Raw genomic sequence first — 25361 nt, 5'->3', positions numbered from 1 at the left:
ACACACACACACACACAAACACACACACACACACACACACACACACACAGACACACACACACACGCATTCACACACACAGACACACACACACACACACACGTTTATACACAAAAGCAAACTCACGCACACTCATTTATATACATGAGCTGCAAGATTAGGAGATGCATATAAATTGCACAAATCGAAGATACAGGAAATTTGACAAGTGTAATTTATTTTTATGGAGAGAATGTGCAGAACTGAGTAGCGGTCATATTGTGTACCGCTATGCGGTGCATCTAGTTTCGTAAATTTTACCAAAGTGACTGGTTTAGTCTTGCAGGGTCACATCTCAGTTGGATTGCCTGAAGCTATTTGAACGATTTGGAGACAGAGCCAAGGCAATCTGTTTACATCACATGGAACCATTGGTTCCTGCTAATACAGCCACACACAGGCCTACCCCAAGGACAATATTAGAAGAAAGTTGAGCAAATAAATGTTGCATGCACACATTTACAGTTTTTCTCAGTCACTTTGGTACATTTCTCAGATCAGAATTGAAATTCTCAAAACTACCTGTTCAATTTTCACATTATTGTGTCAAAAAGGCAGTTTCTCATTTCTTTGAACAAGTTGCAAACGCTTTGGTTCATCTATGTACATAATTATGTATAATTATCTGCTGTTACAGTAACTACTTTATCAATTTCTTATGCCATGTTGATCAAAATGTATTATAATGGGTATGACTATTCATTGCATAGGTCTTGACATGGAAAATGGTTGAAGAAGTTGTCATAATATGTCATTATTGTGATGTGGATGAGAATTTGTGGCCTAACAGACAGCAATTTTTGTGAATGGACTCGACACACCCCCAATTAACACCTGTCCAATCAAGAGACTCACGTGTAACATAAAGGAAATCCTGAATGACTTGTATGAAATGACCCTGATGAAGGCGTAAGCCGAAACGTCGGAATAATAAAAAATCTTTAAGTTCCGAGTGTGCCACGACACTTTTGTTTATAGCTAACAGACAGCAATGTCAGGAAGCGCAGAAAAACTACACAGTAATTCCTACAGCACTGTTTGTGCAATTTTCCCTGAGGAGATTGTCCTATGTTCACATTAGTAGTTTGTTGTGTGTTAAGAGTCAAAACTCTCCCGACAATTGCCTCGGAAAAAGTTCGGCAGCGATAATCGTAAATATTAAACATGTTTAATATTTGCAACTGGAAATCTTGTAGTGTGTGGGGTCTTCTGAGGGCAGCCGAGCGCACCACACACAACACGATCAACACCATTCAATCAAAGATTTGTTATCTTCATGTGTGAGTTCTCTCACAGATAAAAAAAAAATCGGTTGAGATTTATAAAATCTTCATGTGTGTACCCCCCTTTTAAGCCATTTTACTGTCTTATCCATATACACAATGACACAAGGATTTGCCATTCTGATGGCACTGGCATGTTCATTGACACATATATTTACTGTGAGAGATTAACTAAGGATTTTTAAAAAGAGACTGGCTTTTTGCAGGTAATCATGGTGTTTTAGCCAAACGACCTAGACCCACATCAAGATGTAGGGTCTAGAAACTCACCATAGCAAGGCTCAATCGGTTGTCAGGTAGCAGGATGCTTAACGGTTGCAACTTCTGGTCGCAGGTCAGTTGTCATTATGTTAAGCCCACCTACCGACTCTATACACGATGTGATTGGCCTGGCCCTCGTTGAAAATGGCAAGCTCCCAAGTCAACGGAGAGTTGCAACACAATTGCTCTGGTCACCGACACCCACCGGACACGACGTTCAGCGGTGTGGGCTTGACGCACAGGATTTTAGAACAGTTTTCTATCCCTGTGCGGCTACTACGCGACAAACGTTTCTAGTGGGCTTTGCTCTGTTAAAAACAATGTTCTAACTTTGTCTGGTGGGCGCCGGCCTTTACACCACTTTATCCTTTTTGTTTGTTTTGTTTTCAGAAACACATTTGGTGCAACATCTCCACCTTTTATAGATTACTTGAAAGATATCCTCAGGAGATATCCGGATGGAGGACAAATATTAAAGGTAAGGTTTGAATTGTTTAGTGCAATTGGCAATATTGCTAATGGCAGTCTAACCTGTAATTCCATTATCTGGCTGATTTTCAACAGGAGCTGATACAGAATGCAGATGATGCTGGAGCTTCTAATGTGGTGTTCATTCATGATGAGAGGACGTATGAGAAGAACAGCCTGCTGAGTGAAGACCTTGAAAAGTACCAAGGTACCCCACATAGGACTAACAGTTTTGTGTGGTGTGTTCTTACTGAGATCATTTATGCTGTTACATTGTAGATGTTTGGTGTGACTGTCGCTACCACACTTGTTGGTGGACTTTTGGGACTTTTGCCAACAAAGTTGGAGTATGAGTTAATAAATCCTTCCTCATTTAGACTTGTGCAATGATTACTTCCTCCATTTAGAGACTTGCATACATTTCAATCTTTGCAATAAAACAAACTTATACCAAAATGCTGTCTTTAAGTTACACATGACTTAACATTGTTGTCTTGACTAGGTCCTGCCCTCTATGCATTCAGCAATGCTGTCTTTGCTGAAGAAGACTGGCAAGGCATTCAGGCCACAGGAAGAAGCGTCAAGCGCAATGATCCAAACCGAGTGGGGAGATTCGGGATTGGATTCAATTCAGTCTACCATATTACAGGTGAACATTATGTACCATGTACTGCATGCATAAATCATATATGTTGTTTTAAACATTGTAAAGTCTAATATCAATAAATTATTATTTCTTATAGATATGCCATATATATTCAGTTCCAAATACATTGGGCTGTTGGACCCACAGGAGAAGATATTTGGAGACGGACAGGGAGGTTACAGATGGTCTCTGGATGATGATGAAGACAGAAATGTCCTTTTCACCTTGAGAGATCAATTTCAGCCCCTTCGAGACATTGTCAAACAAGTCAGTGACAGTACATGGGAGAAAACCATAGAAGAGGATCAGTTTTTCAAAGGGACTCTTTTTCGGTTTCCTTTGCGCTGTGAATCCTCAGAGATATCTGATAACTTGTATGATTCCGACAAAGTTGTTCAGCTTTTTGACAGTTTCATTGCAGATGCAGACATTAGTCTTCTTTTCTTGAGACACGTGTCTGATGTCTCCCTGATGCACATTGACCCCTGTGGATCTGTAGCCGTAAAACTTAAAGTATCCTTGTCAAGCATCCCAGCAAGTTTAGATTCAGGTAACACAGACAAGCCCACAGAGGGGTCAACGCTGTTCAAAAACATTTCTTCTGCTTCACTTAGTGATGGAGAGAGAAATACTCAGTGGCTTGTCACATCATACTGCTTGAAAAAGGGAGAGGTGGCAAAGATAGATTTGCTTGCTGAGAAGCTGTGTTACCAGCCTCAAGTTGACTTGGCTTTTCCCTGTGAGCCAGAGAACTTTATTTCTGATGGACGTCTGAGCTGTTTCCTTCCACTTCCAAACAATGACCCAAACAGGACAGGGCTGCCAGTTCATATCAATGCATGTTTTGGTCTGACTGATAACCGGTGCCATATTAAATGGCAAGATGAAGACCAGAAGAATGATGAAGCTGCTCAATGGAATGAACTTCTGATGACTAGCGTTCTTCCTCACACATACTTGAAGATACTTCTTGATTCCATCCAGTGTTGCAGAAACTCAAACCCTACTGTAACATCAGTCTACCAGTTGTGGCCAGACATTATCCAAATGCAGCATAAGGAGAAATGGCATGGGATAGCAAGAGATATTCTAGGACGTCTACTGAATAACAAAGCCGTGTTCTCTTTGGCTAAAGATGAGAAAATCTGAGTGACCCCATCAGATGCTGTATTTCCAGATGATGATCTTGAGGAGCCTGTCTTATCATCTGCAGTGGCCAGAGTTTTGATTACAGAGAATGAAAATCTTATCGATATTCCAAAGCATGTGTTGAATGACCTGAAATGTGTCTTTGCTGATAGTCAGGGGGCCAAAACTGATATTAAAACTTTGTCGGACACTTTTTGGTACAAGCATACAACCTATCCAGTATTGATATTTAACCCCTCCACATGAGTTCTAGACAGGTTGTCAGCTTAGAAAATGTTATTTTGTCCATTTTAACACTATATTCTTAAAAATGGAAAAAGCGGATTTTTCCCCCAAAGTGCTTCCTTTTTCTTCCATGTTACCTACTGTAATCTTGGGCAAATGTGCAATATAATCCAACTTGTGTGCAAGCATGATCATTAAAAAATAATGATCAATAAATACCACAAGAGTATCACACCACAAGGGCCACTGTTGTGTCAGGGGGCCAATTCTGAAAAGGGCTTCCGTTAAGACTTTTGCAGACATGTTTTGGTTCAAGCTGTCAGTGCCACCCTATTTTTTTTTTTTTTTTTGTTAGAAGACACAAATAGGTAAGATATCAGGGTGGTTGTGAAGACGAAGTTAAAAGCTTGTAGGGAGAGACATGCAATGCTGCACAAGTTATAATATCTAAATGTTACAGTGAAAATGTAGAACTGTAGATGGTGGTGTATAGTGCTATTTAACTTCATTAATATACCAGGTTGTGACACAAATTATATTTAATGGACATATTACTATAGTTATTCATTCAATCCAAACATAACTGCTCTCTCACTTCTTTAGGGTTAGGGGATAGTAACTAGTTAGCAATAACAACTTTGTTATAGTCGTATGGCAAAGGTATGTTTTTCCCCTGTAAAACCCGGGAAGTTAACTGAACTCAAATTATTTGAGTACTGTAAAGCCTGGGAAGCTAACTTATCTGAACTGGATGCCTTGACATTTGAGTTTGGCAACTCATTTAATTTGAGTGTAAATAAGTCATTCAACTGGAGTTATTAGTATATTGTACAGTATGTATTGCATTTTGTGTTGGGATAACTTAAAGGAGTCAAGTAAACTACACTAATTTTATTCACCTAATAACAACTTGAGTGAATTATCATGACAAGTAAGAATTATGTAGGCCTACACACGAAAAAATGCAATGTACTCAATGTGTGAGCTATAATTTTCTATGGATTACAGTATGGGTAAATGCTTCTTTAATTTTCTAATAAGTATTTGTTCTCTTAGCTGTTAATTGTGGCTTCTTACTGTTTACCAGGTGATGGGCAAAAATATTGTGTTGATGATTTTCAGAATATGGTCAGATATACCATTAAGGAGAAGCCCATTCTCAAAATATAAAGAACATTATGAAGTTCACTTTTTCTTGGCCTAATGCAAAGTTGATTGCGTTTCCCAATTTGACTTTGACCAATAGTCACTTGAAATTGTCACAAAGTTGAGTATCCCAATGGTGTGATTGAGCCTCCTATTGTCTGTCTGTATTGTCTCTTGGGGAGATACAGACACATTATGCATGTTTACATTGGGTAACTATATTACCCCTCTTATGGGCAGGATATGAGCTGATTGAGTAACTATATTACCCCTCTTATGGGCAGGATATGAGCTTCAGGAGTAAAGATTTCAGGATTTTTTTATAGGTTTAAATTTCTATTAAATGAATAGGATTACTGCAGAATGATGGTAATTGTGAAACATAATATTTATCACCATGGCAGTACTGGCCATCATGATATACTGTATCTTCAGATTATCATTACGTCTGTCAGAAGCATTACACATGATCTAAGATTTTAAAATCAGAACACAGGCCAAGTCTGTTGTGGATAGTCATCTGCTTGATGGTGTGTGGTGTCAATGTAAATAACACAATAACATAACAGCTATAGTATAGCCGTAACTATAGTTTAACTATTGCATTTAAGATTCAATTTCAGTCAAGATTAATATGTGATAATGTGTTAAGAATACTATGGACAGTGACATTCTGGGAAATGTAATGTGTGGTCAGCCATTTCTTATTGTGAATATACTTCTTGCCATGATTACTTAATTGAAATGAGTGGCATATACAGTCATGGCTGAAAGTGTTGGCACCCCATGCAATTGAGTAATGTATCATGAATAAATAAATGTTCTTCCTGAAAAGACTGGGGTCATACGTATTGGCACCCCTATGTTAACCCTCAACTTCCATAGAGACAGGCAGATTTTTATTTTTAAAGGCCACTTATTTCATGGATCCAGGATACTATGCATCCTGATAAAGTTCCATTGGTCTTTAGAACTAAAATTGCCCCACATCATCACACACCCTTCACCATACCTAGAGATTGGCATGGTGTTTTGTTCAGTTAGCCTATTAGCCTGTTTGATGCTCATTGAGCTCAATGCAAATCAAACCAGCTAATAGGCCAACTGAACAAAACACCATGCCAATCTCTAGTTATGGTGAAGGGTGTGTGATGATGTGGGGCTATTTTAGTTCCAAAGGTCAAGGGAACTTTATCAGGATGCATAGTATCCTGGATCCATGAAATAAGTGGCCTTTAAAAATCTGCCTGCCCCTATGTTAACCCTTTGTGTTAAATTCCCATAGGGTTACATAGGGGTGCCAATACATTTATTTGTTTATGATACATTATTCATTCACATAGAAAGTTGGTGTCCTTAAAGGTTGGATATTTTCTACTTTTATTACTTAAGGCATTAAGATGAATTTCCAAAAGATGATTTTATATTCCTCTTTTTAGTCAACTTTAACATGGGTGCCAACACTTTCAGCCATGACTGTATTTCACTCAAGTTGAAATTAGGTGAATAAAATGAGTATACAGTAGTTTACTTGACTCCTTAAAGTTATCCCAACACAAACTACACACATAGAAATAACTCAGCTGAATGACTTATTTACACTTAAGTTAACTTCCCGGGTTTTACAGTGCAGCCAAGCAGTGGTGCTCAGGTAGGCAGCCAACAGAAGGTACCCAGGGACCATGTCCATGTGCTCAGTCTGAGTCCTGGTCAGGGACATCGACACTGCCTGGTACTGCACTGACTTCCACTTTCCTCACATCCACATATCGTCAGCTCCAAGCACCTGACCTGTTCTCACCAAGCTCCAAGCACCTGACCTCTGTGGTTAAAAGCTGGGGGGAAAGCATGCCATCCTTCATGTCCCTTCTTCTGTTGGCTGCCTATACCCGAGCACCACTGCTTGGATGGGGAAAAATACCTTTGCCATACGACTATTACAGAGTTATTACTACTAACTAGTTACTAACCTCTAATCCTAAAGAACTGAGAGAGCAGTTATGTTTGGGTAGAATTGATGAATATAGTGATATGTCCATTAAACATAATTTGTCACAACCTGGTACATTAATGAAGTCAAATAGCACCATAGACCACCATCTACAGTTCTACATTTTCGCCATAACATTAAAGTATTACAACATGTGCAGCAGTGCACTGTCTCTCCCTACAAGCTTTAAACTTGGCTTGACTCATTCCCATAGATAGGGGTACTGATTGATAGAGGTTTTGGAATGCTATGTTATGTTTCCAATCTGATATTCACTTTGAAAACTGGTTCTCTTTAGGCGGAGATTGTTTTTTTCATGTTCTAGGTCTGTTGTCTCTTATACTGTACAATAAATGTTAATTCTGACACTTCAGCAGACATCCCACGAGTGTTAGCTTTCATTCCATACCATTTTTATCTATATGGTCCTTGTGGTTGTGGAGATATTCAACATTTATCGTTGGCATGTCATGTTGAGCAGGAAACCAAAAAATTGGCCTGAAATTGCTTGCACAAGTCAAAAAAAATGTTTTTTTGCTTGACAACCACCATAATATCTTACCTATGGGTGTCTTCTAACTAAAAAAATAGGTTGACCGCTTGTACCAAAACATGTCCGCAAAAGTCTTAACGGAAGCCCTTTTCAGAATTGGCCCCCTGACTATGAGCTGGACACTCTACATTGGATCTCCCCAAATTTTATCAGGGATGTTCTTCGCAGAGCTAGATTAGAGGAGGTCTCACACAACGAAAAACTTTCCCTTCTGGAGTATGTCTTCAGTGATAAGAATTACCAGGAGCTTGAGGGTCTTCAGCTTCTACCACTTGACAATGGGACCTTCGAGAAGTTCACAGACAGCGACGAATCCACTGCTTTGATAGACAACAAAGAGTTTCCAAGGTGAGTTAGCAGTATTGATATACTCAACTTTATTGTTTTGATAATGAGCTAGAAGTGACTGGAAAAATGGACTTGACCCTGTGCTGTGGGATAGAGGTAATCCAGAACATCCTCCTAGGGGGTGGTTAATAGAATTTTGGAAATATCTGAGTTCCAACTGGGAGGAATTAGGCTACTTTGTTAACCTGCCATTATTACCTGTGGAATCACCCAAAAGTGATTCTAAGTCTGTATTGTTGGCAAAGCTACAGAAAAAAACAACCCTGGTGTTTCAGCAAAACAAACACAGTAGCCTGTCTGAACACATTCAGAACGTAGTAAAGAAAGTTGGGGGAACTCTCATAAAACAGGAGCAGTACCTCAAACACCATGACATTGAAGCCTTTGTTCTTCCACCATCACCTAAAAGCCTGCTGAAGGTCTTCTTAAACCTGAGCAGTGGTCAGGTTATCAGTGGAATCCACTCTGCATCCTGTGCTGAAAAAGAGGAAATCAAGTCCTTCCTCTCTTCTGTGGATTCTCTTTCAGATGAAGAGCAAAACATAGTCTCTAAGATGCCTCTATTCCAGTTGATGACTGGTGAATATGTATGTGCTAAATCAAAACATGCAGTGGTTTTGAACTCCTCACCAGTCATTCCCGCTGACCTCCCCATTCCAGATTCTGTGGTCCAGTGTGCTACTGAAGCAGATCGTAGACTTTTGGCAACCCTCAAGGTTGAACTTTTGGACACAGCACAGCTGGCCCTTCACTTGGTGAAATGCATAGAGGCAGGTTCTTTTACTAAGCAGAATGTAAAGAAAACAATGATCTGGATATTACAACATGGCTGTGCCCTCTTCTCTCAAAATGTGATGTTATACAACAAATGCAAAGATCTGACCTTCATTGAAATTGAAGGACAATGCCAGAAAGCCAAAGCTTCAAGTCTTTTTGATCCAAGCAATGACACCTTCAAAAAACTATTTGAGCAAAATTTCTTTCCTTCTGTCGACTATGCAATGACTCAGCAGATGCAGAGCTTACGCCAACTTGGACTGCAGTCAGAAGAGAAGGATATATCACCTGACAATGTGCTGGATGTCGTCAGAAGTCTTGAAAAGTCTTGTGGACATTCAGACGGAAAAGCATGGAAGAAAGCAAAAGTTCTTCTCCGAGTGCTGAATGACAATGATATAATATCTAAATTCTTTCCAAACCAGCTGGAGCAATTGAAAAAGATACAGTGGTTTCCTTGTGAGAATCCACACACGCTGACTAAAGAAGATAAGAAAAAATGTGAAAACAGACATTTTTATAAACCATGTGAAATTAGACATTCAAGGTACGATACTGTTGTTGGCCATGTTATGCCACTTGTTGCTGAGCTAAATGAGAAAGTCTGCGAACAATTGGGACTATCGAATCCACCACCAGCTGAGAAAGTCATGGAGAATCTATCGGTACTAAACTCAATGTCACAAAATACACCTGATCTTGACAAAGATGTGAAATTCAAAACAAAGTTGCATGACACATACAAATTCATGCTGGACCATATTGGGCTTTTTAGGGAGATGTTGAAGAAAACATCTGTGCCTTGGCTGTGGATTGACAACCACTTTGTAGCACCTTGTGGTGTGGTTTTGGCATATCCCCCTGAATTAGATCTGAGTTCTTACATTGAGAGGGTCCCAGAGGAGTACCTGCCATTTGAAGTCTTACTGAGAGAGGTTGGAGTGAAGTTAACCCTTTCAGAAGATGAGATTGAGAAAATACTTCATGATGTCAAACAAAGAATTGATGAAAGAAATCCTCCCTTTGGAAAGCCCACTGAGCTGAAGTTGTCCATCAATGTCCTGAACTGGTTGCGCAAGAAGAATAAACCTGCCAAGTATGATACTCCAGTGCCAGTAATGGCAGAAAACCAAGCATTCACTTTGCAGCATGCCTCTGAGACTTTGTTCTGTGATATAAGTAAAGAGGGTTTAACAGACTTGAAAGAAGACAAAGAAGATTTTTATGTCATTCATGAAGAGGTACTTCCTGTGACAGCAGAGTGGCTGAATATCCCCCTCCTCAGCACGCGAATCCTAAACCCAGAGTTCATTGGAATAGAGCAGTGTGGTCAGACAGAACCCATAACTCAGAGAATTAAAAACATCCTGAAGGAGTATGATGAGGACAGTGACATTTTCAAAGAGCTCTTACAAAATGCTGAGGATGCTGGTGCTAAAACTTGCAGATTCATGGTTGATTTCAGGAAACACAAAGACTCCCCTGACAGTGTCATTGACAGTGGTATGTCCCTTTGTAATGGCCCTTGCCTTTGGGCATTCAATGATGAACTGTTTTCAGATGAAGACTGGACCAATATCACAAAAGTGGGATCTGCCTCAAAAGAAAAGAAATTTGGAAAATTTGGAATTGGATTTAATGCAGTATATCATGTGACTGATGTTCCTTCAATATTGAGTGGAGAGAAACTCCTAATTTTGGATCCAAATGTAACACATTTGAAAAAGTGAATTCAAAATAAAGGAAATCCTGGAATCAAACTGGACGCGTTCCAACAGAGAATTTCCCGAAGGTTTCCAGGACAATTCAAATCATATCAAGGCATTTTTGATTGCGATTTCTCTGAGAAAAACACTCAAAAATGCTACAAGGGCACATTAATGAAGTTGCCCTTTCGCAGTCCAGAGGAATCCAAAATATCTGAAATCAGTACAAAGGTGTATGACACAGATCGTATTATGGCTTTTCAGCAACACCTGACTCATAAATCTCAAACTCATCTGCTTTTTCTGAGAAATGTAGAGGATCTCTCTCTTCGGACTTTGCCAGAGAATGCCACCACACCCCCAACAGAAGAGCAAATGGAGACTCTTGTTCAGATCACAAGAAAGGTTGTGGGCACAGTTCCAATATCTGGAAGACCGAAAGACAGTCAAAGAAAGTCTGTTACCTTTTTGATGCAACGTCATTCCAAGTGTGCTGATGTAATAGATAGTTCTGCTGCAAGTATCAGTGAAGTAATTCAAAACAATGTTGATGTACATGATGTCCAGTACTGGCTTCTTTATTCTTGTTTCGGCACTCACAGTTCGCTAAAAATGATCCAAGAAGAAAATGAGCTGAATATATTCTCTGTGCCAATTGGGGGACTAGCTGTGCCTTTGCAAAAAGAACCTCAGACTGGGAAATGGGCAGTCAAGAAGAGCAGCTTAGTTGGACGGGCATTCAGTTTTCTGCCTCTATCAATCCAAACTGGTCTTCCTGTTAATATCAATGGTTCATTTGCTGTGATGTCAAACCGTAAAAGTCTGTGGGAGACTGGAGTGAAGGCAGAATGGAACAAAGCCCTACTGAAGGACGCCGTAGCAAATGCCTACATTACCACCCTACTCATCTTGAAGGAATTATCAGAAGATGGAAGCCTTTCAGATTATCCTTACTACACATTCTGGCCAGATGGCGAGAAAGTAGGCAACACATTTCAACCATTAGTTGATGCCTTCTACTCTGCAATTGTGCATGGATTTTGTAGTGAAGATCTTGAGCTCTTCAGTGATGGAAAAAAGTGGTACTCACTTAATTCCGTGAAGTTTTTGGACCCAGGCATAGCAGAACACAAGGAAGTTGGAGAACTTGCAGAGAAGATTTTTCTGAGCCATCACAGCCAAGGATCTCATGCTGTCCCACTTCCTTCATGGGTGAGAAAAAGCATGATAAAGAGTGGCTTCAAGGACATTGTCAAGGACAGAACACTCAGTTGGACAGATTTTTTCCGGGATGTGGTGTTTAGAAATTTAGACACCTTGGAATCCCAAGACAGAAAAGCCATGATTCTCAGTGCCATTGACCTCAATAATGATGAAGTGGATGAACTACTGAAAGTGCATCGCTGCATTCCTTCACAGAGTGGTGAACTCCGATACATCAGGACATTGGTGGATCCATCAGGGAAAGTGGCTTGTCTGTATGACCAGGAGGAAGGAAGGTTTATTGATGGTACCAGAGATGACTTCTGCTCTCCAAAAAGGATGCCCAGGCTGATAGCCTTAGGAATGCTAAGTGATCATTTGCCTTTAGAGGATGTGACCGAAAGAGCAAACACCATCTTACAGGTCTGGGAAACAGGAAACAGACTAAAGCCATGAAACGTCTTGAATGCTTGTTTGAATTGATGCAGGAGTTGTCAGTTGACCAAAAATCTCACTACTGGCATGCACTTCAAAACACACCATTCATCCCTGCATGTTCACCAGTGAATAAACAGCTAAACAATGATTTGACTTTTACACTGAAAAAGCCATGCGAGGTTTATAACTTCTCTTGCCATTATTTGGTGAACATGACTGAATTCACAGTTGACCATAAACACCTTAAGATCCGCGAAGATAACGTTGTCCTTGACAAACTGGGTGTGCGCAAAACACCACAACCTTACTCAGTGCTAAGACAACTGGAGGAAGCATCACGATGTGATGTACATGATCAGGTTCTATTAAGCAGAATAGTATATAAAAGCTATGAATACTTGAACAAATTGCTTAATGATGAAAATCCAACCCAATCCAACCACACCCTCATTGCAGAATTTGCTAAATCATTCCCCTTTGTCTTTGTGGACAACACATTTGTACATGTGAGATCAGTGGCAAAATGTCAAGAGTTCGAAGCCAAACCATATCTCTGTGTCCTACCAAGTGTCTTTTCCAGGTTTCACACTCTTTGGGAATGTGTTGATGTGCAACAACAATTTACCCCTGAACAATTTTCTGCCGTTCTGCACGAGATAGAAAGTAAATACGGGCCCAATCCTCTTTCCGAAGTTGATCTAAATATCTGTCTGGACATACTGAGAAAAGGACTGCTTAAGTATGAAGATGCAGTTTCACAGAACTATCTTATTCCTGATGAAAACTCTGTACTGAGACACAGTTCTTATCTTCATTACAACGACAGCCCATGGATGCCAGTGTCGGCGGGTGTTACTTTGTGTCACAAACTAATAGCAAGGGAAGCTGCATGTCATTTTGGTGTCAGGACAACAAGACACCGCACACTAGATGATAAAGTAGTTCATGGCTTTTCACCTTATGCAAAAGAATTTGGACAACAGGAAAAACTAACAGTCCGAATAAAAAACATCATAGAAGCATATCCTTCCAAAAAGGACATCATCAAAGAGCTCATTCAGAACGCAGATGATGCAGAAGCCACTGAAATACACTTCATTTGGGATAAGAGACAACATGCCATTGAGAAAACATTTGGGAAGAAGTGGAATTCTCTTCAGGGTCCAGCTCTTTGTGTGTACAACAACAAGGTGTTTACTGATGCAGATTTGCAAGGCATTCAGAAGCTTGGTGAAGGTGGGAAACACGGACAATGTGGAAAAACAGGAAAATACGGTCTTGGATTTAATTCTGTTTATCATCTCACAGATTGTCCAGCCATTTTAACAGGAGGCAAGCTTTGCATATCTGATCCACATATGGAATATTTGGAGATGGCATCAAAAGAGCAATCAGGATGCATGTACACGTTGAAAGATCAATTTAAGAATTCATTCATGGATGTCTATCAGACATTTCTGCCATCACAATTCAACCTTGAATCTGGAACTATGTTTAGGCTTCCTCTCCGAACAGAGGAAATGGCAGCTAAAGGCTGGCTTACATTGCACGATTTTGGTGTGTTTTAACAGTCGGCGACTACTTTTCCAAAATCGGGCGGAAATCTTGCCAGTTGTACTAGAATCTCGGCGCGCTCCCGTCATCTAAATCGTTCAGTGTAAGGTGCCAATCTTAGCGGTTTTAAGTCCGTCGGAGTTAGTCTTTTTCTAGTTTTGCCGTTACGACAATATCAAACATGTTTGATATTATCGTAAGTCTTTTCAGTCGTGGCTCATGCAAATAGTGACGTGAACATTAAAAAACAATAGTGACCTCAGTCGACGAACACGAAAACGGAAGGGGCAAAATAGGCGACAGCTGTAGCCTGTGTGATTACTTGTTATTTCATTTCTTATAATTTATTAGTCGGCTATTCTACGTGACAGAACAACTCTATATCTGTTAGTGATGTCACACTATCAAACAATGCTGCAGAAACGCGAAAAAAATACTTTGATATGAGTAGCCTATCATGTGATTTCCTGTTGATGATGACGTATAGCCTAGTGCACGATGGAAATAATTTGAAGGAATCTAGCAGCAGTCTTGTATAGTGACCACAGTCTTTGCAAAATCCTAATCTGAGACTGGCCTGTGACTAGTCTGTGACTAAAAACTCAATGAATTGTCTTTAGATGTGAGAGGGTCTGAGACTGTAGTCTTTCAAAAATCTTTTCCAAATCTTTGCAAAGTCTGGCAATGTAAGGTAGGCTTAAGTCTGAAATATGCAAAGCAGATGTCAGACTCCAGGACATGAAAGAACTGATGCAAGTTCTTGCAGAAGACCCAGATGGTTTGATCCTCTTCCTGAAACCAAGACCATGTCAAGAAAATACAGTTCCATACAATCAGCCCTGACTCAGATGAAGTACATACTGGATGGTTGATTGAAAAGCAACTATCAGAGGAGAGCAGCATTAAGAGAGCAAACTTCCAAGATCAGGTTCAAGATTCCCAGGTCCCATGCCAGGTCATCTATCATACGAGTATCTCCTCGTCAGATTCAAAAAGCAAAAGACTGAGTCACTGGGTCATTGCAGAACAGTTTGGTGCCCTTAGAACCACTTCTGGCCAAATGAATGAGTCTGATGTTTCACAGATTCCACAGGCAGCTGTGGCAGCTTGTATTGGAGCAAAGCCATCTGAGCCCATCTTCAAGGGAAGACTATTCTGCTCGCTCCCTCTGCCTGATGGGGAAACCGGTCTGCCAGTTCATGTCAACGGGAATTTTGAAGTTGACTCTTCTCGAAGGGACCTGTGGAAAGAGGATGCAGTGAGTCCTAATACTGTGTGGAATGAGTCACTCAAGCTGGACATTATTTCACCCCTGTATGCAGATATTTTAAAGCACATACAAACGACCATTAGAATAACCCCTCTGAGATTTTTCAGTTTAAGATCAGAGTTAGATTCTTCATTTCTGAAATTCTTCCCATCTGTTTCAAAAGTCGTTAAGAAAGAATGGCATGGAATGATCAATCATGTATACAAATCTATACATGAAAGAGATCTCTCTGTGATACCTGTTTTACATACTTCCCATCAGGAGGTGGCAGAGAAAAAGCCATCAATAGCATTACATTCAGTTCAACTCTACACAGTCAACTGGTCAAATGTTCTCAAGCGCAATCCTATGGATTCTCCTCATTTTAGTGGCGAGTTCAAAGCAGATCTTTTTGAAATTTTAGAGGACATTGGAATGAAAGCTGCGCCTTGGTCTCTGAAGATATTCACAGGTTTTAAAACTGCAGGTGTGGAAGTGATGATGCTGTGCCCTGAAACAGTGCGGGAGTACTTGAGGGAAAAACCTCTTAATGATGCTACAAAAACATTGGCAACCTTACCCTTACCTGTTGATCACACGCTCCTTAAAGACAAAAGGCGATGTCAGTTACTCCTGGAGTTCTGTATGGATGAAGTTGATGAGAACAACATTAAGTCTATCAATGGACTTCCTCTTCTCCTTACTCAAGATGAGACACTAAGGTTTTTTGACTCGGGATCTCCAAGGCAGTATTCTAGATTTTGGGATATATTTAAGGGACAAAAAGCAGTCTTTGCAGATTATGACATGAACATCAGTCACAGTGAAACACTTCAAAAGGGTGGTTATCTTCAGAAATTGACAATACCTGTTGCATCAAAGTACTTCATACCTACACTGAATGACCTTCAAAATGAAGACAAACCTCCTGCCTGGCTAAAACGCCTATGGGATTTTTTTGAAGAACAAATCAACCGAGAGGCTATCAAATCAGAATCAAGTAATACTTTCAATGAGATCAAGAAAGCATTCTTTGACTCTCCTGTTCTTCCAGTCATCAGCCCAAGCCAGAATAACAAACATTTTCTGAAAAAAATGAAGGATCTTTCAAGTGTTCTTAAGGAATCATATCCAGAAATGGCATCTATCTTAGTCAAATTAGGTCTTGTGACATTGAACTGCTCATTTTTTTACGACCACTGTTTAAAGAGGTTCAATGACGTGCTTTATAAGCATTTGGTGCCTGATCTCCTCATGCCAGATAACAGCAGTGCTGTTTTGGAACAAGTGCTCCAGATTCCACATCCAAAATTCAAAAGCCTGTCCAATGAGGACTTGGAATATCTTCAGGATTTTCTTCAAATGGGAATTAGCACTTCCAAAAATCCCCAGGATTATCAGAAAAGGTTCAAGTCATTGCCACTGTTTCAGACAGTGCAGGGTGAGCGACAGAGCATTGAGGGAGAGGACAATGTGTTCATCCTGAAGACAAAATATATTACAAAATTTCCAGATTTGTTTAACATTGATAAAAAAGGGCATGTTTTTCTCGAGCACAACATGGTCAACAAACGGCTGTCAGGGACAATGAACATCAACATTTTGACTGATCTAGAATTCTATGTGAAGTTCCTGCTGCCCTCATTAAACACATTGACAGAAATGCAAGTGATTGACTCTCTTCAGCTGCTGTTGGTCTTAATATCCAATGAAAAATATAAGAGCTACAATGATCAGATTGTGGCTAAACTATCAAATGTCAAGTTCATCAGAGACATGGTACTCTTCAGTTACCATCTTACTTTTTTGACGAAAAACAAAATCTTTATAAAATCATGCTCCCTCAAGAGAAATTTGTACCACTTAAGTTCTGGAAACTATTTGACCAAGATGCAATGAGGGGGCTGTTGAAGGAACTTGGAATGAAACATACTGTCTCAGATAATGAGATCATTGAGTTTGCACAAACAATTGAGTCAGAAGTACATGGCAAGACCTCAGTTCAAGAGCTCAGGAAGAAGTCTTCCACATTATTCAAGGAAGCTCTGAAATTCAGTGCCACTAAAAAGAACAACTTTTTGAATAGGATTTCAACCATCAAGTTTGTTTTTCCTTTGCCAATTCAGAAAAAGCTGTGTCAGTACCACCAACCATTTGCTGGTGAAAGAGATGTGGTGGCAATCAGAGGGTCTTTAAATGAAACAAACCCTGATCATCAGTATCTGATCTGGTCTACCATGTCAATACTCCCCACAGCCAACCTTCCCCAGTCTTATCTCAAAGATTTGGAAAAAGCAGGAGCTTTTCAGCAACCACCATGTGATTCAGTGGCCCAAAATCTTAAAAACATCTGTCAGTCAGAATTTAACATTAATATGAAAGACCTCAGAAAAAAAGTATTTTGCCAATCATATGCATACTTACAATCAAGAGAATCAGAGAATTTCAGTGGATCTCAGCTTCAAGACCAGCCAGTGGTTCTTGTTGAAAATAACACTGTACTTGTGCAAGCCAGTCAAGTAGTGCTTTGCCTCGATGACTATGAGGAGTTCAGGCCGTATCTGTATAAAATCAGTTCATAGCATGCACTCTACGCAGACTTCTTCAAAAAGATAGGTGTGGAGGAAAGGCCAACAATTAGTCAGTATTGTAAAGTCCTCAAGAATATTTACATGGACTCTGAAGGAAAAGAAACTCTCAATCCAAATCAGCAGTCGACATTCAAACGTGCCGTCCATCACCTTTTCCAGCTGATAAAAACACAACCAGATCAAATACAATTCCAGGAGAATTTGTATTTGCCATCAGCAGATGGCAAACTGCACAAGTCTAAAGACCTCTACTTCAATGACACAGTCTTCCAGACGAAAAGATTGGAGGACTCACTGAAAGACAAGCTCAGCCTCCTAACAAACCTGGGGAATTGTTATCTTGGTGAGGACATTTTTGAACATCAGAAGATGCTGTTGTTGCTGCCTAAAGACAGTCAACCCACAATGTTGTCTCATGTCATCTCTGAAAGCCTTGTGGATGGTAGTGTGAAACTGTGTCAATATGAAAACAACTGTGAGTTCAGGGGTTGGTTTGAGAGACATTTAAACTCCAGACCATTTTTGGATGGTCTCACAAGTTTGATCAGAGAACAAAGTAAAGGCACTGTCTCTCGTGCTGAAGCTGTTGAACGATGTCAAAATACCTTCGGAAAACTTCAAATTGTATGTTGTGAAATCCTTGAGACAGAGCTCTTCTTAGATCAAGATCCACTTGTCAATACCACTTCTGAAACACAAGTGTATGTTAAAAAAGAGACACAGGGTTGCACCTTCTACCTGAAGCACAGTGATGATATGGCCTTTAAGATAATGCATGAGGTGGTCATTAGATTAACCAAAGAAATTAATTCACTGCTGCAGAATACCCTCTGCCCAGATTTCCTTCTTGCTTTGGGCCAGCTTCTGTCATGTGATACCATGGAGGAGGTTGAGAAGACACTGGAAATGTTTGAAATCCGTAACAGTGCCAGCAGAAAAGAAGGACTTCAACATCCAGATCCTGGAAGTCTAATACCTGGGGAATGGTATGATGCCCTCGACATGAGTTTCATGAACAATTATGAAAGAGGTGAATATGTTGGCTTCAAACAGACATCAGAGAATGAACATTATCACTATGCAGTGGTTGTCGAACGATTAGATGCAGCAAGTGAAACAGGTCAATATTGTTGTAGATACAAAATACAGATTGGCAAGGAAAAATTTGATGAAGTGAGCTCCCTTGATCTTTACCAGTTTAAACGAGAAAAAACATCTGCCCCTGGCCAACATTTTTGTTGGGAAATAGCACTGGTGGATGGACCTCAGCCATCACCGAAGAAAGACTTCCCTAAGACCTTTGAGGAAATCAAAAAGGAAATTGATAAGTGTCTGAAAGAAATCTGGACCATGTCCAAAGACGACCAACACAAAGCCATTAAACGCCTGTATCTCAGGTGGCACCCAGACAAAAACTCAGAGCAGGAGGAGCTTGCTAATGAAGCCTTCAAATACTTAAAAAACAAAATTGAGGAATATAAACAAAATGGACAGAGTCAGAAAGGAACAGGACCTTTTAGCCGGTCATGGAATTTCAAAGACTTCTACCCTGAGTGGAATTCTGAAGCATCACGTCACCATCAAGGGAGAAGGAGATTCTACCGCAACAATCACAGATCCCAGTATAATTTTTGGTCCTTCCACCAGCAAATGCCAAGACCAGACAAAGAGGAAGCCAAGCGCTGGTATTTGCAAGCCCAGTGTGACCTTGATGCTGCTCACCATGACTCAGAGAGTGGAAGAACTGAGTGGTGTTTGTTCAAGGTTCACCAGGCTGTGGAGAAAGCTCTGATTGCAGCAGAGTACAGAGGGAGAGGAAAACACTCGCCCAACTGCTCCATCGTTGCTCTTGCTCAGAAAGTGTCAGGCTACAGCCCAGATTTAAGCGCTTTGCCAGAACTTGTGAGCTGATTAAAACACTTGGGTGTGGATGGAAAAACAACTCAGTATCCAAACTACCACCCTTCCCCTAAGATTCCTAACAATGCATTCCAGCCTGAAAATGAGAAGGAAGCTCTAGATGTTGCACTGGAACTTCTGCAGAAAGTGGACTTGTATGTAACATACTAATTAAAAGTAGGATCTTTTTGTAACTTTTTCAATTTTTTCATTATTCATTTTTTTCATATTTGAGATACTTATATGAATGTATGATTCTCACTTCACTAATATTCTGCATCATTTATTGTAGCCATGATTAATCAGAGAGTCAGTGCACAGTTAATCTCAAAGTAAGGTTAAGGGAACAGTGAATTATTCACTGATTTGTTTTGATTTTCTATAGCATTTATTTTGGGCAAAATGTATTGGTGTCAATGTTTTTCTTTTTTATATACAGTCAGGATATCTGACAATTTATTTCATAGAAAACTTTAGGCAATATTCTAGGGTACTACTTATTACTGTAAGTTTGCTTTATGGTAGATGTGAATATTCTTTTGTCGATTTGCAACTTTATGTATTTTGCAGTGATATTGGAACCAATAAAGACAAAAAAAAATTGCTTTGATGCATTTGTTATCATTGCTTGAATCGCATCCATTTAAATGCTACTGTATGTTGAGAAAAATGAAAGCATTGTCTTTCTTAAGAAATTACGTTACACAGTTTCAGTTTCCCCCGTCCCCTTTAACATATATCAAAAGTATAAAACAATTTATTCAGTTGAGGTTTTAATCATCTGTAGTGGGAAGAACTCAAACATGATTTAGTTGGCAGAGGAAGGTGTGTTTAGTCTGATGTGTAACTGCAAAGACCAACCCTAGAACATCCATCTCTTATGAGCGTCCAAAAGTAATTTCCACAAATTCTACATGTAATTATACCTGGATGTATTCCTGTATACAGTATGCTGTACAGTATTTATATACAAGCTGTCTTTATAAGGGACATTATTACAAGCAATATAATAAGGTATCCATTTATCCAATACCAAACATACTGATTAACCCTGTGTGTGATACAGCTGTTGATTTGACACAGCCAGTAGTCTATGGTCCCTATGGCAGTCAACAATAGATTGATGACTTTAAAAGACATTACTGTAAAGTTGTCTTAAGGAAATTAAAAACACCTTCCATAGAAACCCTGACGTCCTGGATGCTGCTGTGCAGTGCCCAGAGGAGGACTGCAAGTCCAACCTTGTCACATTCTTCAAAGTACATGGGAAAAAATCAGTCCCACAAAATTATTATATCAAGAGGGTGTCAACAGAGCTGTTTGGGTGCAACCCCTAGAGGGAGCCAAAGAGTTACTTGGAAGAGTATGCTGGGGCTGTTGGAGATGTAAACAAAAGAGGGCACTTGAGCGAAACTCCACCCACCACCTCCCAGACCAAAGGCACAAGCCCAGTTGATCTCACATAGTGGCCTTCCCCCTTTCCTCTTAATGTTAGACCTCGTGTGCAGTCTTCTACTTTATACTGCTCTGTTCCTACCTTCCCATCAACACACACACTAATTCCACATTCCAGAAAACTGGGAGGTTAAATGCATGCTGCCATATGGTGGACACAAATGCCCATTTCCAAGCTGGGAGGATCAACCAATTTCTAAAGGTGGCAGTGTATAGACTTTTTTGCCTGCAGAAAAGCCTGAAAGCTGCTATCTTTGCCCATATGAGGAAATCCAAAGATGGTACTACCCAGATCTCCTTATATCAGCGACAGTGGCAGCTTTGGGGCCTTTCTATAGGCAGAGTTCAGATGTCCATCAAGACTATTATTGGCTGAAGTAGCTAGAGTGAGCGATACTTATTCTCTCTATAGGCCTATGTAATACCATGGTTGCAACAGTCCAAAATCTTCCGATTTGTAACTGCCATTCCAATATAGAACAAGGTAGTGTCACACATTGACTGACACCAATGTTTACAGCTATTCACTTGTCCCATGCCCTTTTCAACTGCTGAAGATACATAATTCAACGCCACTTTATATTGTCTTGGATATGCATTCTAGTTCTGGAGCAGAACATCCAGTTCTGACATCTTGGGAACAGCTGAACTCCCACAGGCATCGCACTGCCTCCACATATACTGTACGTCATTTTCTCACCTTTGGCTAAATACCACACTCTGGCATAACACTTTTGTGAACACACAAAACATCTGCTGTGTTTAAAAAAACATGTTGAATGTTACCACTGAGTATCATTTGACCATTCAAGAGCCACAAGCTTGGGAGACGGCAATATAAAACAACCCTTGAGGTTTAACATGAAATCATATTAAATACAGTGGCTCATAATATTAAGGTGTATTGCTGTTCCTTTTTTTTACAGTGAAGCTGTTTCAAGTTTCAGTGTGATTCTTACATTGTCATTTATTAAGGTTAAGAGGATGCGCTGTGGTGTGACAACTACTCGTTGAGAGAAATGCAAAGATTGCAAAGATTGCTGCATGTAGTCTAGTCACTACCGTGTAAAAGACATACAGTAGTATAAGATTGTACAATCATGGCCAAAGGTTTTTGCACTGACCAATTCATGATATGGAAACTTTTCTCTTTCAGTGTATGGGGCTGATTCACATTGTCTCTAGATTATCCTGTAGAGTGATCAGATGCATATTACCAGTAATTCATTGCAAATTGCTTCATTAGTATAAAAGGGTAAATTTTCACTGTACTTTGTCATTTCTATAACTATGGCCCAAATTTCTATATCTATGGCCCAAATGACCAGCTATCATTTCAATGTAAACATATAATTAGCACAAGGGAAATAGTGAATGAGTACACAAATCCGCTGAAATCAAGATCATCTTATACATGGAAACCAAGCCATACAGATCCTGTGCCAGTACCTGTATCAAGTAATATTGAAGGTGCAGTCTGTGATTTTACCTTTAAAGTGCTGCTTTTACATCTGAATCATAATTTCCATATGTTTCTAAGCAACTTTTTTAGAACCTAGTTATCTCCGTCATACAACAAACTTCTGGTGCACATAACCTGCTATATAGTGCAGTGGCATAGGTACTCTGTCTGTCACTTCGTGATAAAAGCAGGAATCTTGGTACACATAATAGAATAACTTATCATAAAATAATCGCTTTTAGATATTGCACCATTTCCTTTCTCTTGTAGGGTGTGTGTAATAGCAGCTCCACCGTCATTATTAAACATGACTTGAAACTACAATTACAGAATTGTAGGATATCAAAATGTTTCTGACACACAATATGTGTACCATGTTTCATGCTTTTATCGCTAAGTACACAATTGGCAACAATATTTAGGGCAATGCTGCCCTTACCCCCCACCCCACCAGTAGGCCTATGTTGTTATATTACCAGCCTTCAGAAATGGATACTCACAACAACAACAACAACAACAACAACAACCACCAACATTGACAGACTAACAGACAGACATGGAGGCAACTAAGCAGCTCTAGAATAGAAATGCCAGGAATGTCAATGATGGGACCAACCAGGTTTACTGTAATTCACTAGCAGTAATTGAGATTCAGAGCGACATAACAGGTCAGCCATCAACACAGAACATTTGTGGACGTACGTACGTGTGGGATGCGAAACAGGGTGTTCACTTCTGCACTAGGACGTTTTGCAATGTCAGTCATCAAAACTTTGATCTGCTTCAAAGTTTAATGTGGATTATTTTTTATTAAGCACTGTACTGTGTCGGTCTCGTCATTGTCAATATGCATACACCCAGCGTGGTCTTGTAGTCAGCAGTGATGTAAGTTAGATGGTGCTGTTCCGAATCAGAATCAGGTTTATTGGCCAGGTTTGGGTAAACAAACAAGGAATTTGGCTCCGGTTAATCTTTGCTCTCAAGTAATAAACTCTCAACAATAACACAGAAAAACAGTAAGAATTGAATAAGGGCAGTAATATGTATAAGAATGTACATTTACAAATAAATAGATGCTATGGGTGGGATAGGGTGATGCAATTGTCTGGAGGGGGAGTGCGGCCTTGTTGTCCCTGTCCAGGTTGCCATGGTCGTGGACACCCCAACAGGCACAGGATGCAATATACAATTGAAAGAGGATGGGAATAGTGCACTATCAGTATAGACTGAGGTTTAAGATTTAATATAAATATGGTGCAAGGCAGTTCAGTGCAATGATAATGTATCAATAACGACTATAATATTGAATTGCACATGATATGAGGTAGATGAGCAGAACATGGTTGATTGACTTGTTTGTTGTAAGGGTGGCTGCTATTTCTGAGTGTTCAACAGAGTGACAGCTTGGGGGAAGAAGCTGTCTTTGTGACGTCTGGTTTTGGCAAACAGTGCCCTGTATCGTCTCCCAGAGGGAAGGAGGCTGAACAGTTTGTGACCAGGATGTGAGGGGTCTGTAGAGATTTCTGCTGCTCTTTTCCTGACCCTGGACCGGTAAAGGTCCTGGATGGAAGGGATGTCAGCTCCAAAAATCCTCTCTGCCGCCCTTATTTTCCATTGTATAGTCTGGCCCTGTCTTGTTTGGTGGCTGACCCAAACCAGACAGTAATAGAGGTGCAGATGACAGACTAAATGATCGCTGAGTAGAAAGTGGTCTGCAGCTCCTTAGGCAGATTATACTTCCTTAGCTGTCTTAGGAAGTATAACCTCTGCTGGGCCTTCTTCTGCATATAGTGTCAATGTGGGGAGACCATTTTAGGTCCTGTTAGATGGTTGATCCCAGGAAACAAAAGGAATCCACATTGGACACGGTGTCGTTCTGAATGGCAAGAGGGGGGAGTGGTGGGGGACTTGTCATCTCCATGGTCCTCTTGGGGTTAAGCTCCAGGTGGTTCTGACTGCACCACTGGACCAGCTGCTCCACTTCCTGTCTGTCTGTGAGCAGATCAAACTAATGATGGTGGTGTCATCTGCAAACTTGGAAGTGCAGTCATTAGTGTAGAGGGAGAAGAGAAGTTAAAAATGTAGGTGACCTCACCCACAGCCACACCCACACCCACACCCACACACACACATTCATGTCAAAGACCGCCTATGGGTGACTGCAATAATGTCACTTGGCACTATCCATCACACTTTGAAGCATTGTCTTGACACACCTGATCTACAGAAGACAGGACACAATATTCAAATTCTTAATAATAAAGGTCAAAGGAAAAATAAGTTATTGCGCATGATGTCGCATTTCTGACTGTGACAGTTTTGATCTTACTCTTGACATTCAATACTTCATTCAAATATATCCTATGTGTCCTCTCACAGTTTATAAATGGGAACTGCTTTTGCCTTCATTTCAAGTTTCTGATATTAAAATAGGAGATATAAATTATCAACAATTGATAATTGAGACAATTCCCTAATGGAGTACTTCAAGTTACTGTAGATCTGCTGCAATGGAGGTAGTCATACGCTTCAGCTTTTAATGACACAAATCGCATATGCCACAGTTATTGACACCCGTTGATTCTACTGTGTATACACAACATGTTACTAAAGGATCAACTATATTTTTAATTCTACTTAAGTTTTGGTTCCATCACCAGAGCTCTGGAATAAAATATATAAGAATATAAACATAACAAAGTTTTATGATTTGAAGGACAGTAATATATTATGTACTGTAGTTTGTGGTATGTCATATAACCAGTTCTACCTGTTAAAGAGCCTAAACATGTCATTTACTGACTCACTGATCAAACGCACAGAAAACCTGGTGCCTCAGGCTTCCATGTTTGTTGAGAGATATACACCAGTGGTGCACTGGTCACAAGCACCCCACGCTCGCCCAATATTTAAATCCGCAA

The 25361-nt window shown here is 40.1% G+C and overlaps 1 pseudogene; it reads left to right on the top strand.

Moving 5' to 3' along the window:
* The first annotated feature begins 929 nt into the window (after positions 1–929).
* LOC134078009 (sacsin-like) lies at positions 930–20011 on the top strand (annotated as a pseudogene).
* Positions 20012–25361: the final 5350 nt, after the last annotated feature.

Source organism: Sardina pilchardus, chromosome 4 (assembly GCF_963854185.1).
Source record: "Sardina pilchardus chromosome 4, fSarPil1.1, whole genome shotgun sequence".
Taxonomy (NCBI): Eukaryota; Metazoa; Chordata; class Actinopteri; order Clupeiformes; family Clupeidae; genus Sardina; species Sardina pilchardus.
Note: the sequence above shows the minus strand (reverse complement) of the source record. Positions and strands in the feature narration are given on the sequence as shown.